The sequence below is a fragment of the Bos javanicus genome, chromosome 17, assembly GCF_032452875.1.
Source record: "Bos javanicus breed banteng chromosome 17, ARS-OSU_banteng_1.0, whole genome shotgun sequence".
In the NCBI taxonomy this organism is placed as follows: domain Eukaryota; kingdom Metazoa; phylum Chordata; class Mammalia; order Artiodactyla; family Bovidae; genus Bos; species Bos javanicus.
This window is the reverse complement of record NC_083884.1, coordinates 60232434-60249122: the sequence shown is the minus strand read 5'-3', so window position 1 is coordinate 60249122 and position 16689 is coordinate 60232434. Positions and strand designations below refer to the sequence as shown.

Sequence of the window (16689 nt, the reverse complement as noted above, 5' to 3'; positions counted from 1 at the left end):
AGATAGCATCTTCCTGATTTTCCAGAGGGTTCTGCATCATTGCTGGTTCATTTTTCTTAACATTGTCCACAGGGTTATGAAGAAACACTCCCCTTCAGGGTATGGTGAGTCCTGCCAAGGCTCTGTTTGAGGCAAAAACTCTGTGGATTCCAGAAAGGGGCCAACTTGATGCTTTTTGCAGCACAGTCAAGGGACAAGAGAATTTAATGGTTAAGAGACTGGGCTCTGGAATCCAAGAGGTTAAAGTCCTGCTTCTATTACATTCCAGTTGTGTGGCCTTGTACATGTGAATTCATCTCCCTGATCCTCAGTTTCCTCATTGCTAAAATAGACACAATAATAATACCTACCTCCTTGGGTTGCTTTCATGAACCAATGAGATAGTGCCTCTTAAGTACATGGCATTTTATTGCTGTTGCTACTTGTTCCATTCCATTGATCCATGGTCAGGGAACTAGATCCCATGTCACAACTAAGACCCAGCACCATCAAATAAATAAATAAATATGAAAAGTAAGTCCGGTTCAAAGTTTCACCCTTCTAATTGTCTTTCTGGTCAACCTGTCCCTATTCTGAGTCAATGCTTAGCACAAACTCAGGTGTGATTCAGGGGCCCCATGTATAACAAAGACACCCCTATAATTAAGGAAATTCCAAAGATTTAGAGTCTCCAAACCAGGGACAAAGGTCAATCAAATTATTGTACAACACACACATTATTTCATATAATGTAGAACATTTCTATAAGAAATACCATTTTGTGTACTTAAAAATGAAGGCATTATGAATATCCTAAAATATACAGGATATGAGCCTGAGCTTTCTTGAGCCCATGTTTTAATTTTTTTCTTACTATCCCCCAGTGCCTGCCTTTAATGAGAAAGCTACTTTGCCCAATTAAGTGCCTCAGTGTTCCTCATCTCCAACGGGACAGTCGTGATTTTTCCATGCCAGGCGAATAGTACAGTTTAATGAGAGAATTTGATTTAATCCTTCTCTCTCTCTCTCTTTTTTTTTTTTTTTGCAAAGGATTCTGGGCATTAAAAGACTTGAGTTCTTGTCCCAATTCTGCCCATTAAGTACAGTTTGATGAATGGCTTTATCTCTCCAGGCTCAGTTTCCCCCAGAAAAACAAAGAGACTGGACTAGCTGTCTCAGAGAATCTTACAAGCTCTAACAGTTTCAGAACTCACTGTTATAAAACTCTCCAAAGTGGAGGTATCATTTACAGTTGGTGTGACCTAAGATAATAAATAATACCTTCCAACAGGAGAAGTACACTTTTGGACATTCCCTCTTTTCTTCATCTTTGCACAAATACTTTTGAGTACTCGTATGTGCCAGGGAGCCCATTAGATGTTGGGGATATAGCAAAAGAAAGGCAGGTATGGAGCTTACCCTCAAGGAATTAAAGACTGTTGGAGCCAAACATTAAACCAACCATTCAAAATGTGATAGACAAAGTGTGGTGTTTGGGGCACACAATAGGAGACCTAACTTCATCCAGAATTGGCGATGGCTTTCAAGAAGAAGTGGTGTTTAAACTGAGACCTAAAGGATTTGAAAACCTTAGCAGGTTTCTTTTAAAAAGAAGGTCAATCACTTGTGTTCCAGGATATTCCAGGCATAGAAAGGAATCTCCATGAAGGCCAAAGGATGGCATATCAAAGTTTTTGCTATAATAGAGTAAGTGCCCAGCCTATAGTTGGCCCTCGGATTTTCTGATTGAATGAGTGACTTCATGAATATATATTAATTCCTTAATTAAAATGTAATCTTAATTACAGTGCCAGGCCAATGAATGCTTTTAAAATCCTACAACCCAATGCTGGGAACACTTCAGTTTTTCAATAAATTTCATTTAACAAATAGATATTGGTGTCTATAAAAGCTAGTGGAGGGAGGAGGCAGAGCTTGAAACTGATACTCACTGAACACTTCCTATATTCCTAGCATTGTTCTAATTTCTAATATGATAACTCATTACGTTCTAATAATCAACATCTATAAAATACCCAGGCACAGGGAAGCTCAGTAACTTCCCAATGTTCACAAAGTTATGAAATGCTAAAGCTAGGATTTAAATGCTGGCAGTATGCTCTTGGCTATGACATCATGCTGATCATGTTGGAAAAGAAGACAAGTGAGATCTCATTCTTCAGCTCAGAAGAATACCACATCCTCAGATATTTTGACTCTAAAGACCACCTGGACCAGATGCATTGAGCCAGACGGTAAAGAAAAATATCAGCTAACATTTTAAAAATGTGCTTATGTACCGGATATTAAGGAAAGGAAATGGTTAGTTTGCATAGTCTCACTTCATTCCCAAATTAACCCTAGATATAGGGGTTATTATTGTAAATCCCACTGAAATTGAGGTTCAGAGAGGGTGAGTAACTTGCCCACGCTCGCCCAGCAGAAGGGACAAGATCTAACTAGTCCACGTGAGTATAAGAGTCTAGCCACTCAACCGTTGTTAACGCTAAAGCCAGTGTAGACACAACCCTAAATGGGACACCATTGGAAACACGGCAGTGTGGCTCAGCGTTTCATATATTTTTAAGGACTGATGCTCACAGGAGATCTTTGGCTGGGTCCAGACACAGCCTGGAGCCACGAAGGTGTCTGCCTTCACTGATAAGTTCCTCCCAGCTCTTGTACAGACAGCCAAATGCCTCACACCCTCCCCTGGCTCCTGGAGGAATCACTTTCACACTCGAGGGAGGTGGAGATGGTTCTTATCTTGACACTTCAAAGAAAACCTTCCCCCTTGACATCTTCCTGCCCTAAACAGTGCTGATGTGGAAGCCGGGTGATGAAGGGTTTGCCTCGTTCCTTTGATCCTGGGGCAAGTTGGGTGACTCCTGCTCTTCCAGGCCTGAGGAATGCTGGGCCCCACTGACTTTGCTTTTTGTTTCCTCTAATATTTACAGCTTCCAGTGGCTCCGTGATTATTCAGTTTTGGCTAAAGAAAACAGGAGTTTTCTTTAGCCAAAACAGGAGTTAAGGACCAGATCTCAAAAACGAAGAGAAGTATGTATCCAGTGGTAGAGTATGGACTGGTTTCACCAGTGGGAGAGTTCGGATGTTGCTCGATGCTTCTTAATACTCACGTTCCCATCCATTCTGCTTCTGCTCTAGCCAATGGTTTGTAATTTGGGTATCATGCATCCCCATGGTAATCTATTGAGAGCTATGAAGTCTCTTTCAGAAAAACCTGTAGGCAAACAGGGAAGTGTGTGAATGTTATTTCAAAGGGCTCACAAGCTCCCCGACACAATCAATGGCTGGTTTCCTTGTGGGGTTGGGGGCGGAGCAGGTCGATGGAGTCAAGTTAAGAACTTTTATTATTTATTTATTTATTTTCAAGATTTTTTTTTTTTTTTTTGACCTGGACCATTTTCAAAGTCTTTACTCAGCTTGTTACAACATTGCTTCTTTTTTGTAATGTTTTGGTTTATGGCCCTGAGGCACGTGGGGGCTTAGCTCCTTGACCAGGGATTGAACCTGTACCCACCGCACTGGAAGGTAAAGTCCCATACTGGATCACCAGGGAAATCCCTAGTTAAGGACTTAACAAAACAAAACAAAACACCACTGCCACTCTGAACAGGGCAGTGGCTGAGCAGTCTATCCTGGAGTTAGGCGAATCTGAGTTGAAATCCATGTTGTGACCAGTTCTTCCCACTTCAGTCAAATTATCTAATCACTTTGACCCTTGGTTTCTCTGTCAGTATCTTCTGGCCCACATCTTGTATAGTTGTGAGGATTACAGGAGTATGGTGGAGAAGAGGGCAGCAGAGAAAGAGATGGTTAGATAGCATCACCAACTCAATGGACATGAATCTGAGCAAACTCCAGGAGATAGTGAAGGACAAGGGAGCCAGGCATCCCACAGTCCATGGGGTCACAGAGAATCAGACGTGACTTACCGACTGAACAACAATAATTAATATTCACAAAATTCATCAAGTGAAACCCATATTCAAGGATTCTTTCCCTTGATTTCTTGGATTAAGAGGATAACACAGATATAAAGGAATTCCTTTAAATTTCAAAGGTAAGAGAGACAAGGACTCGAATATTCATTGAGCCAATACATGTATCTGACCCCAATTCAGCACACCTAAACAGCTCAAGAGAGGGTTACAAAGAGAAGACACTGATGAAGAAAGAAAAAGTGATCCATAGAAGGAAGACACTTTGATTCCCAGAATGCCCCTAGCATCCATCCATTCCCCAGTGGATTGATGGTGTTTTGAATGACAAGCCCTATCGCAGACCCTGGAGAAACCAGGATAGTTTCTTTAAGACCAGGCTGTCCTTAAGGCTAAGACTCTGGCTTGACCTTAAGGAACTGCCAGGATAATGAGAACACCAACAACCATCAAAGTCAACATCGTGTCCCGCTCTTTACGTGCATCCGTTCACTCAACAAATATGTACCGAACACCTCTTATGGGTTGGGTGCTGATGTCAACCCTTCTTTCCCTGGCTTCCTTGATGGAGTCCTTTTATCTTTGGCATGAACACATGAGGGACGATAAAGATGAAACCAGACAGAGAGGCACTGAAAAGCCAGCCAGGTGAGGGGGAGAGAGGGAGCTGTCAGCCAACAAAATTTAGAGGACTCTTGTCCAGCCAGTTCCATGAAGACGTAGTTTCGCCATCCGCATCATTAGCAGACAGTTGCATGCGGTTGTGGGCTAATTTATGACCTGAAGATTGCTGCCTGTGGCATAATTTACTCAGGGAAGTAAGGCCTAGGTCAATATATGTCTAAGTAAAAAGGTTCTGGAAAACCCCCAGGGTTCAAGCTGGGAAAGAGCCTCCGATTGCCAAGAAAGAAGCATAGGTGGAAAGGACAGCAGGCAGGCAGGCAGGGAGGGAGGTGAGAAGCACTGAGGCTCAGTAAATACAACTATTTTATGCCCAACTGCTAGTTCTGTAGCCACGTCAAAAACTAGAGAAGCCGAGGAAATGAACTTGGACTTCATCTGCATCCTTCCTTTTGTTTAATCTATTTAATGCCCTAATCTATTCAACATGTTTCCACATAATAGATTTAATATACTTAAGAAATTGTGTATCTAAAAGAAGAGACAATGTCACGCGTGCATACTGTGTGCCAAGTTGCTTCAGTCGTCTTTGACTCTGTGACCCCATGGACTGTAGCCCTCCAGGCTCCTCTGTCCATGGGATTCTCCAGGCAGGAATACTGGAGTGGGTTGCCATGCCCTCCTTCAAGGGATCTTTCTGACTCAGGGATTGAACTCGTGTCTCTTATGTCTCCTGCATTGGCAGGCGGCTTCTTTACCACTAGCGCCACCTGGGACACTCCAAAAATATCATATATATAGATATATGCAAATATATGTATATACATCCTTATCTATCTATCTACAAACAGATACACACTACATTTACAGGATCAACAGTATGACAGAGATTCTGTATTTACTATTTTATTTGACATTCTTTTAGTTTTTATTTTAAATTTATTTCTAATTGTAGTATAACTACTTCACAATGTTGTATTAGTTTCTGCTGTACAACAATGTGAATCAGCCATATGTATACATACATCCCCTCCTTCTTGAGCTTCCCTCCAACCTATTTCCCCACCATGCCACCACTCTAAGACATCACAGGGTGCCAGGCTGGGCTCCCTGTGTTATGCGGCAACTTCCCACTAGCCATCTATTTCACACATGGTCGTGTATGTGTGTCTCTCAATTCATCTCCCCCTCTCCTTCCCTGACTGTGTCCATAAGTCCATGCTCTATATCTGCATCTCTATTCCTGCTGTGCAAATAGATTCATAGGTACCATTTTTCTAGATTCCATATATATGCATTAATATACGATATTTGTTTTTCTCTTTCTGACTTACTTCACTCTTGACAGATTCTTTAATGGCTAGGTTTCAAAGGGATCTGAAAACGTTACAATATTTATTTACATTTATACACTACTTATGGCAATTAAGGCAGTTATGCATTGCATGGTGGCTCAGATGGTAAAGAATCTGACTGCAATGCAGGAGACCCGGGTTCAATCCCTGGGTCAGGAAGATCCCCTGGAATAGGAGACGGCAACTAACTCCAGTATTCTTGCCTGGAGAATTTCATGGACAGAGGAGTCTGGTGGGCTACAGTCCATGGGGTTGCAGAGAGTCAGACATGACTGAGCGACTAACACTTCCACTTTTCACTCCTTATGGCAATTAAAGCAGTTGCGCATTGCATTAAGAGGTGTATCTGTATTACAACATCTCATCCAAGTGCTGAGGATAACCCTGCAAAGGTGTAGAGTTAGCCCCATTCTATAAATGAGGAGTGAAGATAATGGCGACCTCCTTCAAAAGGTCCCACGTACACACTGCTGCACTCAGTGCCCCTGACCCTGCACTAGGCCACTGCTGACCCACGCCTCCGCCGCAGGTGAGCACTCACCTGGAGCCAGACATCCTGGAGTGTGAAGTCAAGTGGGCCTTAGGAAGCATCACTACGAACAAAGCTAGTGGAGGTGATGGAATTCCAGTTGAGCTATTTCAAATCCTGAAAGATGATGCTGTGAAAGTGCTGCACTCAATATGCCAGCAAATTTGGAAAACTCAGCAGTGGCCACAGGACTGGAAAAGGTCAGTTTTCATTCCAATCCCAAAGAAAGGCAATGCCAAAGAATGCTCAAACTACTGTACAACTACTCTCATCTCACACACTAGCAAAGTAATGCTCAAAATTCTCCAAGCCAGGCTTCAACAGTATGTGAACCAAGAACTTTCAGATGTTCAAGCTGGTTTTAGAAAAGGCAGAGGAACCAGAGATCAAATTGCCAACATCCATTGGATCATAGAAAAAGCAAGAGAGTTCTAGAAAAAACATCTACTTCTGCTTTATTGACTACGCCAAAGCCTTTAACTGTGTGGATCACAACAAACTGTGGAAAATTCTTCAAGAGATGGGAATACCAGACCACATGATCTGCCTCCTAAGAAATCTGTAGGCAGGTCAGGAAGCAACAGTCAGAACTGGACCTGGAACAACAGACTGGTTCCAAAGGAGTACGTCAAGGCTGTATATTGTCACCCTGCTTATTTAACTTATATGCAGAGTACATCATGCAAAATGCCAGGCTGGATGAAGCACAAGCTTGAATCAAGATTGCCGGGAGAAATATCAATAACCTCAGATATGCAGATGACACCACACTTCTGGCAGAAAGTGAAGAAGAACTAAAGAGCCTCTTGATGAAAGTGAAAGAGAAGAGTAAAAGTTGGCTTAAAACTCAACATTCAAAAAACTAAGATCATGGCAACTGGTCCCATCACTTCATGGAAAATAGATGGGGAAACAATGGAAACAGTGAGAGACTTTTATTTTTCTGGGCTCCAAAATCACTGCAGATGGTGACTGCAGCCATGAAATTAAAAGATGCTTGCTCCTTGGAAGAAAAGCTATGACCAACCTTGACAGCATATTAAAAAGCAGAGACATTACTTTGCCAACAAAGGTCCATCTAGTCAAAGCTATGGTTTTTCCAGTAGTCATGTATGGATGTGAGAAGTGGACTATAAAGAAAGCTGAGTGCTGAAGAGTTGATGCTTTTGAACTGTGGTGTTGGAGAAGATTCTTGAGAGTCCCTTGGACTGCAAGGAGATCAACCCAGTCAATCCTAAAGAAAAACAGTCCTGAATATTCATTGCAAGGACTGATGATGAAGCTAAAACTCCAGTACTTTGGCCACCTGATGCAAAGAACTGACTCACTTATCAGGAAAAGACCCTGAAGCTGGGCAACATTGAAGGCAGGAGGAGAAGGGGATGTCAGAGGACAAGATGGTTGGATGGCATCACTGACTCAATTGACATGAGTTTGAGCAAGCTCTGGGAGTTGGTGATGAACAGGGGAGCCTGGCGTGCCGCAGTCCATGGGGTCACAAAGAGTTGGACACAACTGAGCAACTGAACTGAACTGATAGATGAGGAAACTGAGGCTCAGAGAGGGGATTTTTTCCACTTACACCCCTTGCCTCTTCATTTTTCCCCATGAAATATGGGTTTAACCCTGTCTGCCCTCATGTATATTGCAGCTCCTTTTAGATTCATAGCCTCATCTTCTCTAAAATCAGAGTTTGAATGGTGCTAATCAGTTCAGTCAGTTCAGTCACTCAGTTGTGTCCCACTCTTTGTGACCTCATGAATCGCAGCATGCCAGGCCTCCCTGTCCATCACCAACTCCCGGAGTTCACTCAAACTCAGGTCCATGGAGTCGGTGATGCCATCTAGCCATCTCATCCTCTGTCGTCCCCTTTTCCTCCTGCCCCCAATCCCTCCCAGCATCAGAGTCTTTTCCAATGAGTCAACTCTTCGCATGAGGTGGCCAAAGTATTGGAGTTTCAGCTTTAGTATCAGTCCTTCCAAAGAACACCCAGGGCTGATCTCCTTTAGAATGGACTGGTTGGATCTCCTTGCAGTCCAAGGGACTCTCAGGAGTCTTCTCCAACACCACAGTTCAAAAGCATCAATTCTTTGGAGCTCAGCTTTCTTCACAGTCTAACTCTCACATCCATACATGACCACTGGAAAAACCATAGCCTTGACTAGACAGACCTTTGTTGGCAAAGTAATGTCTCTGCTTTTGAATATGCTATCTAGGTTGGTTATAACTTTCCTTCCAAGGAGTAAGCATCTTTTAATTTCATGGCTGCAATCACCATCTGCAGTGATTTTGGAGTCCAAAAAAATAAAGTCTGACACTGTTTCCACTGCTTCCCCATCTATTTCCCATGAAGTGATGGGACCAGATGTCGTGATCTTCGTTTTCTGAATGTTGAGCTTTAAGCCAACTTTTTCACTCTCCTCTTTCACTTTCATCAAGAGGCTTTTGAGTTCCTCTTCACTTTCTGCCATAAGGGTGGTGTCATCTGCATATCTGAGGTTATTGATATTTCTCCCAGCAATGAATGGTGCTAAGAAATGAGCAAGTACAGCCAGGCTCTACACTTGGTTGAGGAGTAAGTGAATTTTGCAAGAACTCACTGCCCTTCGTTCAAAGAGCCATATGATGCAACTAAACATTTGACTTTGGGACACTGCCAGGCATTTATCTATTGGGGGGTGTTAACCTGGTATAATGGCAGCAAAAGTTATCATGTGTCTACTGCTATCCAGAACCAGAAAACAGTCCTTTTAACTCCCAGTCTGGAGACCTATTTTTCAAAGGTTAAGTAGAGAGGTTGGGGAGATAAGGAGGAAGTGTGCAGGTATTATTACCCCACTTGACAGGACAATATATTGATGTAGAAAAGTTTCAGCATTTTGAATTCACAAGCTGGCATGCCCTCCAGATCTGGCTACTTAGCTGCATCCCTTGGAACTTAAACACCTACAGATCTTCTTTCCATCTATCTTATCTACATGAATCTTAATGCCCTTATAATTATGGGTGGTTCTGGCTTCACATTTTTGATGCTCTGTATCTGGGTTCTTTTTTCCAGGAGTTTCTGGAATTAGGCTCCAACATAACGCCTATCAACCAAAGTCAACGTTTATGTATAAATACCCTTCCTCCTTTAATTCTAACCTATTGTCCCGGTAAATTTTGGAAAACTGAACTTCAGCATGGCTGAGCTACTGTGAGAGGATGTTGCGGGCTTCGTGTTCACTACATGAAAAAATGAAATCCTAACTGCCTTAGCTCTGCAAAGGAAGCCTGGAAGATGGGCCAAATGTTTTTCCAGATCCACAATTGGAGACACAAATCTGGCACAGTGCTAGGACTGAATGATGTAACACGTAAAACTACAAGATGCTGGGTAAATTTAAATGCAGAGAAATGATGACAAATATTAGTATATCTCTTGTAATACTGGGGATATACTTGCATTAAATCACTTTTTTATTTATCTAAAATCCAAATTTAGTTGCATATTCTGTAGTTTCTCTGGCATTCCCAGTTGGATCCAAAGCTTGAATGTTGGTGTGAATTTAGAAGAAATTATGAAAGAATGGTAAATTATAGCAAATGGGTAGGCCCAGCCCAAATAGTTCATGTTAGAATGTTTGTGGCTATCTTGAATATGAAACCAACACTGATTGAGTAATTCTAGGCAGGAGTCTCTAAAATAAGCATGTTACATGCAGGCGCTCGGCAGCTGACCACAACTCCACGAGAGGGGAACAAACGGGGCCCCCATTTTGCAGAATGGAAGACCGAGGTCTGCATAGCTTACAACCAATAAGTGGATTTTTACTAAAGCTAGAGCACTTTAGGGATCCAGAGGCCCAGACCCCTTGGCATGTCTTATAGATCACAGAGGCACAGAGACTGAAGGTCACTTGTCCCTGGTCCCGCAGTAGTCTGCAACAGAATCAGGGTTCTGAGTCTGTCTGTGTACTTTACCAGTTCTCTCTTAATTCCTTCCAAATCCATACCAGCTTTGATCCAACTCAAGTTCCATTCAGCCAGCTTTAGAGAAATTGAATTTCCTTAATAGGTTTTCCTAGACAAATCGCTTGAGAGCCAGGAAAACTCCAGGAGAGAATCAGGGAGATGTTAGGAGTCCTCCATTCTATTTCTGGCTCTGCCACAAACAGGCCGTGCAGACTTGGGACAATTGCTTGCTCTCTCAGAGGCCGTGTAGGGTCTGGCAAACAAAGGGGGTCCTACCCAGGGACCCACAAAGTCCCTTCTGCAGTGGCAGGCTGCAGTTCTAAGATGCCCAATCCCTGGCAAGCTTCTGCACTGGAGCCCAGCCATCTCACGCCCAGCATCTCAGGCTGATACAACAGACAGCGGACAAATCCCATTACAGACCACTCTGCGAGTCTCCACTTTGTCACTGACTGTTATGTGACCTTAAATAGGCATTCTCTCCTAATCTCCCTGGGCCTGGCCTCTCCTATTAGCAGCTGGAGACAAGGATATTTACCTGTAATAAAGCTCTTTGAGCTCCTCAGATAAAGAGCTTTGCATTAACAAAGCTCAAATCGGATTTTTTTTTTTTTTTTAATGGACCAGCACACTGGCTTTGTTTGTGTTTTTGTGTTTCTTTCCCCCCTTACACTCTACAGAAGTGCAAAGTCGTGTTTGCCTTCCAAATTCTCTCCGGTTTAATTCATCTGTCTGCTTCTAGGTTTGAATAGGTCTTTTTTCCTAGACCAGATGTTCCCAAACTTTCTTGGTTCATAGTATCTTGGTAATTTTTTCATTATGTCCTTCACAATTGTGTTTATGAAGTTATTCACTTCAGAAAAGTTAGTATGTACGCCCTAACAAGTTAGTATCTTTTAAAAAAAATAACACTCATGAATTTAAAGAAAAAAAGTATTATTTCATGCTTAAGTAAACCCAATTACTTACTAATGGGATATGTATGCCCGTTGCACCCTACTACAATTTCTCAAACCTTGGAAATTGATAACTGTCAATTTCATCTTCCACATTGATTATCTGTGAGGTACCTGTTTGTTTGGTTTTGTCTTTTAACATGGTCAGTCTCAAAAACCCAGCTTCTCAAAGACATGGAATTGTTGAAATTAATATAGTGAGTGAGACAAGAAAGGGTAAGCTCGTCCTCCACTCTATTACCAAGCACACCTAATTTTAAAAAATATTGCCAAAGAAAATTCTTCACATACAAAAGAAATGACAACAGAAAGAAACTTGGAGAATCAGCAATAAAGAAATAGCAATAGAAATGGTAAAAATCTGGGTATATATAATAGATTATTCTCCTCTTGGTTTTCAAAACTGTGTTCAATGATTGAAATATGGTTTACTGTGGTCCTCAACGTACGTATCGGTTATATTTACAAAAACTACTACTACTACTACTACTACTACTACTACTACTACTATTAAGTCGCTTCGGTCGTGTCCGACTCTGTGCGACTCCACAGACGGCAGCCTACCAGACTCCCCCATCCCTGGGATTCTCCAGGCAAGAACACTGGAGTGGGTTGCCATCTCCCTCTCCAATGCATGAAAGGGAAAAGTGAAAGTGAAGTCGCTCAGTCGTGTCCAACTCTTCTCGACCCCATGGACTGCAACCTACCAGGCTCCTCTGCCCATGGGATTTTCCAGGCAAGAGTACTGGAGTGGGTTGCCATTGCCTTCTCCAACAAAAACTATATTATAAAGAGAAAAAGGTAAAGGGACATAACTGGTAAGATTTGTAGGTTGTGTTTACTGGTAGTCATAAACTGTTGATACTAGTAGACTATTATATACATATACATTATATAAATGCTGAATATATAAGATAATATATTCACTTAAAATATGAGTATGATGTAACATATTAATATATTTCATAAGTATAGTATCAATATTAATATATAACATATTCAAGATTATAACATATTCTATGAATATTGAATATTACATATATAAAAATTCATAGAGCAAACACTAAAAATTAACACAAAGAGATACAAACAAATACTATAGATAAAAGTAGAATACAAAAACATGTTCAAGTCCTGCAGGGAGATAAGCAAAGGGAAACAAAGGAGTCAAAGATGAAACTAAGCACTCAGTGAACATCATTTGAGTGGATGAATAAATGAATGATCGCAGGTTTTGGTTTATCAGGAGACTGCTCTTAAATAAGAAAGGTGTTTTATATGCTACATTATTAACCGCATTCCTATAACATCTTCTATCTAAAAAGGTGCTTTTACCACCACTTACATTTCTATGTGGATACGATGCCAACCTCGGATGTATTCATCATCAACACATCTTCTGGATAAAAGAACTGAAACAAAAGAAGACATATAAACAACAAGATTTTGAAACATCTTAAGTGAGAGATTCTGGAACTTATTCTAGCAAGACATTTCATTTTAACAGAAAACACAGCGTATTTTAAATATTTACATCTAACGCATGAAAATATTTATACAAATAAGCAACACAAAACAATCATGCTATATACAAAATAACCAATCCTTACGTACAGCCAATGTTTAGAAAGGGCATCCTTGTTTTAAGGTTATATGGAATTATATGAGGTGTATATACGTGAGTCTACGTTCAACCTCATGTGCAGATAATGTCAAAGCCCCAACTGGAGACCTCTGTTTTTCTAACTGAAGTATAATTACATCTAATAAAATGCACATATCCTAGGTTTATAGTCTGATGAGTTCTGACAAATTTATATATACATATAACTAACATCCCAATCAAAATGTAGTCATTACCGTGACCCTACAAAGTTTCTTCACAACTCTGTTCTGCCCATCCACTCACTCCCTGCTTCCAAAAAGCAATTGCTATTCTGGTTTCTGTGCCCAGAGACCAGTTTGCCTGATCTCAAACTTCATACAAAACTTCAGTACAAAAGTACTGTTTTGTGCTGATTTCTTATATACTGTGCTCAATATGTCAGTTCAGTTCAGTTCAGTCACTCAGTCGTGTCCGACTCTTTGCGACCCCGTGAATCACAGCACACCAGGCCTCCTTGTCCATCACCAACTCCCGGAGTTCACTCAGACTCACATCCATCGAGTCAGTGATGCCATCCAGCCATCTCATCCTCTGTCGTCCCCTTCTCCTCCTGCCCTCAATCCCTCCCAGCATCAGAGTCTTTTCCAATGAGTCAACTCTTTGCATGAGGTGGCCAAAGTTTCAGCTTCAGCATCAGTCCTTCCAATGAATATTCAGGACTGATTTCCTTTAGGATGGATTGGTTGGATCTCCTTGCAGTCCAAGGGACTTTCAAGAGCCTTCTCCGACACCACAGTTCAAAAGCATCAATTCTTCGGCACTCAGCCTTCTTCACAGTCCAACTCTCACATCCATACATGACCACAGGAAAAACCATAGCCTTGACTAGTACATATATATAAGGGCTTCCCTGGTGGCTCAGAAGAATCCACTTGCAATCCGGTTTCCATCCTTGGGTCAGGAAGAGCCCCTGGAGAAGGGAATGGCTACCCACTTCAGTATTCTTGCCTGGGAAGTCTTATGGACAGAGGAGCCTGGTGGGCTACAGTCCATGGGGTCGCAAAGAGTCAAACAGAATTGAGATACTAAGCACAACTTTTTTGAGTCTTCCCTGGTGGTTCAAATAGTAAAGAATATGCCTGCAATGTAGGAGACCCACATTCAATGCCTGGTTCTAGAATGGTCCCTGGGTTGAGAAGATCTCCTGGAGAAGGGAATGGCAACCCACTCCAGTACTCTTGCCTGGAGAATCCCATAAACAGAGGAGCCTGGTGGGCTACAGTCCATAGGGTCACAAAGAGTTGGACACAACTGAAGTGACAGCACACACTCATTCTGTTTTCACGTTTACAAATTTCTGGGATATGAGTCAACATGGACTTAATTTAAAATAATGTGAAGTAAATTATAGGATAGGTGGTGTACACATGATGGGTTGTTGTTTGGGAAATGTTAAATTCTGGTGTGGTAGTTAAGAGTGCAGAGGCTACGGTCACAGTTCCCTGGGTCCCTGGGTCTCACCCATTCACTAGATGAATGGGTAGTAATCTAAAAGCCTCAGTTTTCTCATTTGTAAAATGGATATGATTTTACTAATCCTCAATGGATTGTGGTGTGAATAAAGCAATATTTTAAAAACTTAACTCAATGCTTGGCACAGATCAGTGACTCAATATGTGGCAGATCTTATTAGATTCATGATGATTAGGAGGTTAAATTTTAAGATTTTCTTTTTAGCCTTAGGGCTAGAACCATTTGTAGAACAACTACAGACTACAAATTTCTTGGCTACCTCTTCTTGCTTTCCTTTAGGATGAGCTCCTAGCACCTTCAACTGGAAAATCAGAGCAGCAGTGGTTGCTCCAGTATTGGCGGCTGCTCCAGCGCTTCTCAGGGGTATAGAAATTCCCATTTCCTCAATGACAGGCATCAGTTTCACACTCGAGCTGTGAATTAAGAAGATATTTGGGCATAATGTGCTTTTCTAGTGTTTTACTGTGCAGGTCAAATTTCTCACTCTGGCTGGAAGCTGGAAATCCAGCCTCTATTCTCCTTTATATCAGAAGATTCTCTCTCAGCATTTCTCTTGTGCACATGCTCACCCTTACTGTTTCAAATCCGAGTCTTGACATTTGGAATAATGTAGAAGCCCATCTCGATGTTAATTTTGCCTTCTGATCTTCCCCACTACGATGGTATGAACTGGGTCCACATGCAAAGCTCATTGGTTCCTTCTTCTACTGAGCCTCATTTTAGGGTCCCAGAAAGAGCCACACCCTCATGTGGTACCCAGAACCTGTCTGGGGCTGTCTTTCTGGGCTCATCTCCCATCACTCTGCCCTTTGAATTTCTTTCTTTTTTTTTTTTTTAACTTAAATTTATTTATTTTAATTAGAGGCTAATTATTTTACAATATTGTATTGGTTTTGCCATACATCAACATGAATCCCCCAAGGGTGTACACATGTTCCCAATCCTGAACCCCCCTCCCACCTCCTTCCCCATACCATCCCTCTGGGTCATCCCAGTGCACTAGTCCCAAGTATCCTGTATCCTGCATTGAACCCGGACTGGCGATTCGTTTTTTATATGATATTATACATGTTTCAATGCCATTCTCCCAAATCATCCCACCCTCTCCCTCTCCCATAGAGTCCAAAAGACTGTTCTATACATCTGTGTCTCTTTTGCTGTCTCGCATACAGCATTGTCATTACCATCTTTCTAAATTCCATATATATGTGTTAGTATACTTATTGGGTGTTTTTCTTTCTGGCTTACGTCATTCTGTATAATCGGCTCCAGTTTCATCCACCTCATTAGAAGTGATTCAAATGTATTCTTTTTAATGGCTGAGTAATACTCCATTGTGTATATGTACCACAGCTTTCTTATCCATTCATCTGCTGATGGACATCTAGGTTGCTTCCATGTCCTGGCTATTATAAACAGTGCTGCAATGAACATTGGGGTACACGTGTCTCTTTCAGTTCTGGTTTCCTCGGTGTGTATGCCCAGCAGTAGGATTGCTAGGTCATAAGGCAGTTCTATTTCCAGTTTTTTAAAGAATCTCCACACTGTTCTCCACAGTGGCTGTACTAGTTTGCATTCCCACCAACAGTGTAAGAGGGTTCCCTTTTCTCAACACCCTCTCCAGCAATTATTGCTTGTAGACTTTTGGATCGCAGCCATTCTGACTGGCGTGAAATGGTACCTCATTGTGGTTTTGATTTGCATTTCTCTGATAATGAGTGACGTTGAGCATCTTTTCATGTGTTTGTTAGCCATCTGTATGTCTTCTTTGGAGAAATGTCTATTTAGTTCTTTGGCCCATTTTTTGATTTGGTCGTTTATTTTTCTGGAATTGAGCTGCAGGAGTTGCTTGTATATTTTTGAGATTAGTTGTTTGTCAGTTGCTTCATTTGCTATTAACTCCATTTCACTCTACATCAGTATTGAGCTACGTAGAGCTCCTTTTACATTTTATTTTTTTTCTTTATCTCCTTACATATGCTGATTCCTCTGCATAGGAGCCTTTCCTTCTTGTCTGTTCGGCAAAGGCCACTTCATCTATCACAACTCTTTTCAGGTGTAACTTCTGCGAAGCTTCCCCCCACTCTCTCTCTCCTTCATTGCTGACTGCTTCTATTAATACTTCTATGGGTTCAGCTATTGCAGCATTTGGAATGTCTGCCTCTCCACTGATATTAATAAAAATTAACATTGA

At 41.6% G+C, this 16689-nt stretch overlaps 1 long non-coding RNA gene across 2 annotated transcripts in view; it reads right to left on the bottom strand.

Annotated features, from left to right (window-relative positions):
- Positions 1-390: 390 nt before the first annotated feature.
- LOC133228882 (uncharacterized) overlaps positions 391-16689 on the bottom strand; it is a 40997-nt gene continuing 24698 nt past the window's right edge. The window contains exons 3-5 of one of the 2 annotated variants that reach the window (XR_009730401.1): positions 14755-14908; positions 12702-12768; positions 391-3220 (exon numbers count right to left, since the gene is read on the bottom strand). This is a non-coding gene — a long non-coding RNA (uncharacterized LOC133228882). The remainder of the gene's footprint in view (positions 3221-12701; positions 12769-14754; positions 14909-16689) is intronic. The other variant, XR_009730400.1, reaches the window with a different exon arrangement.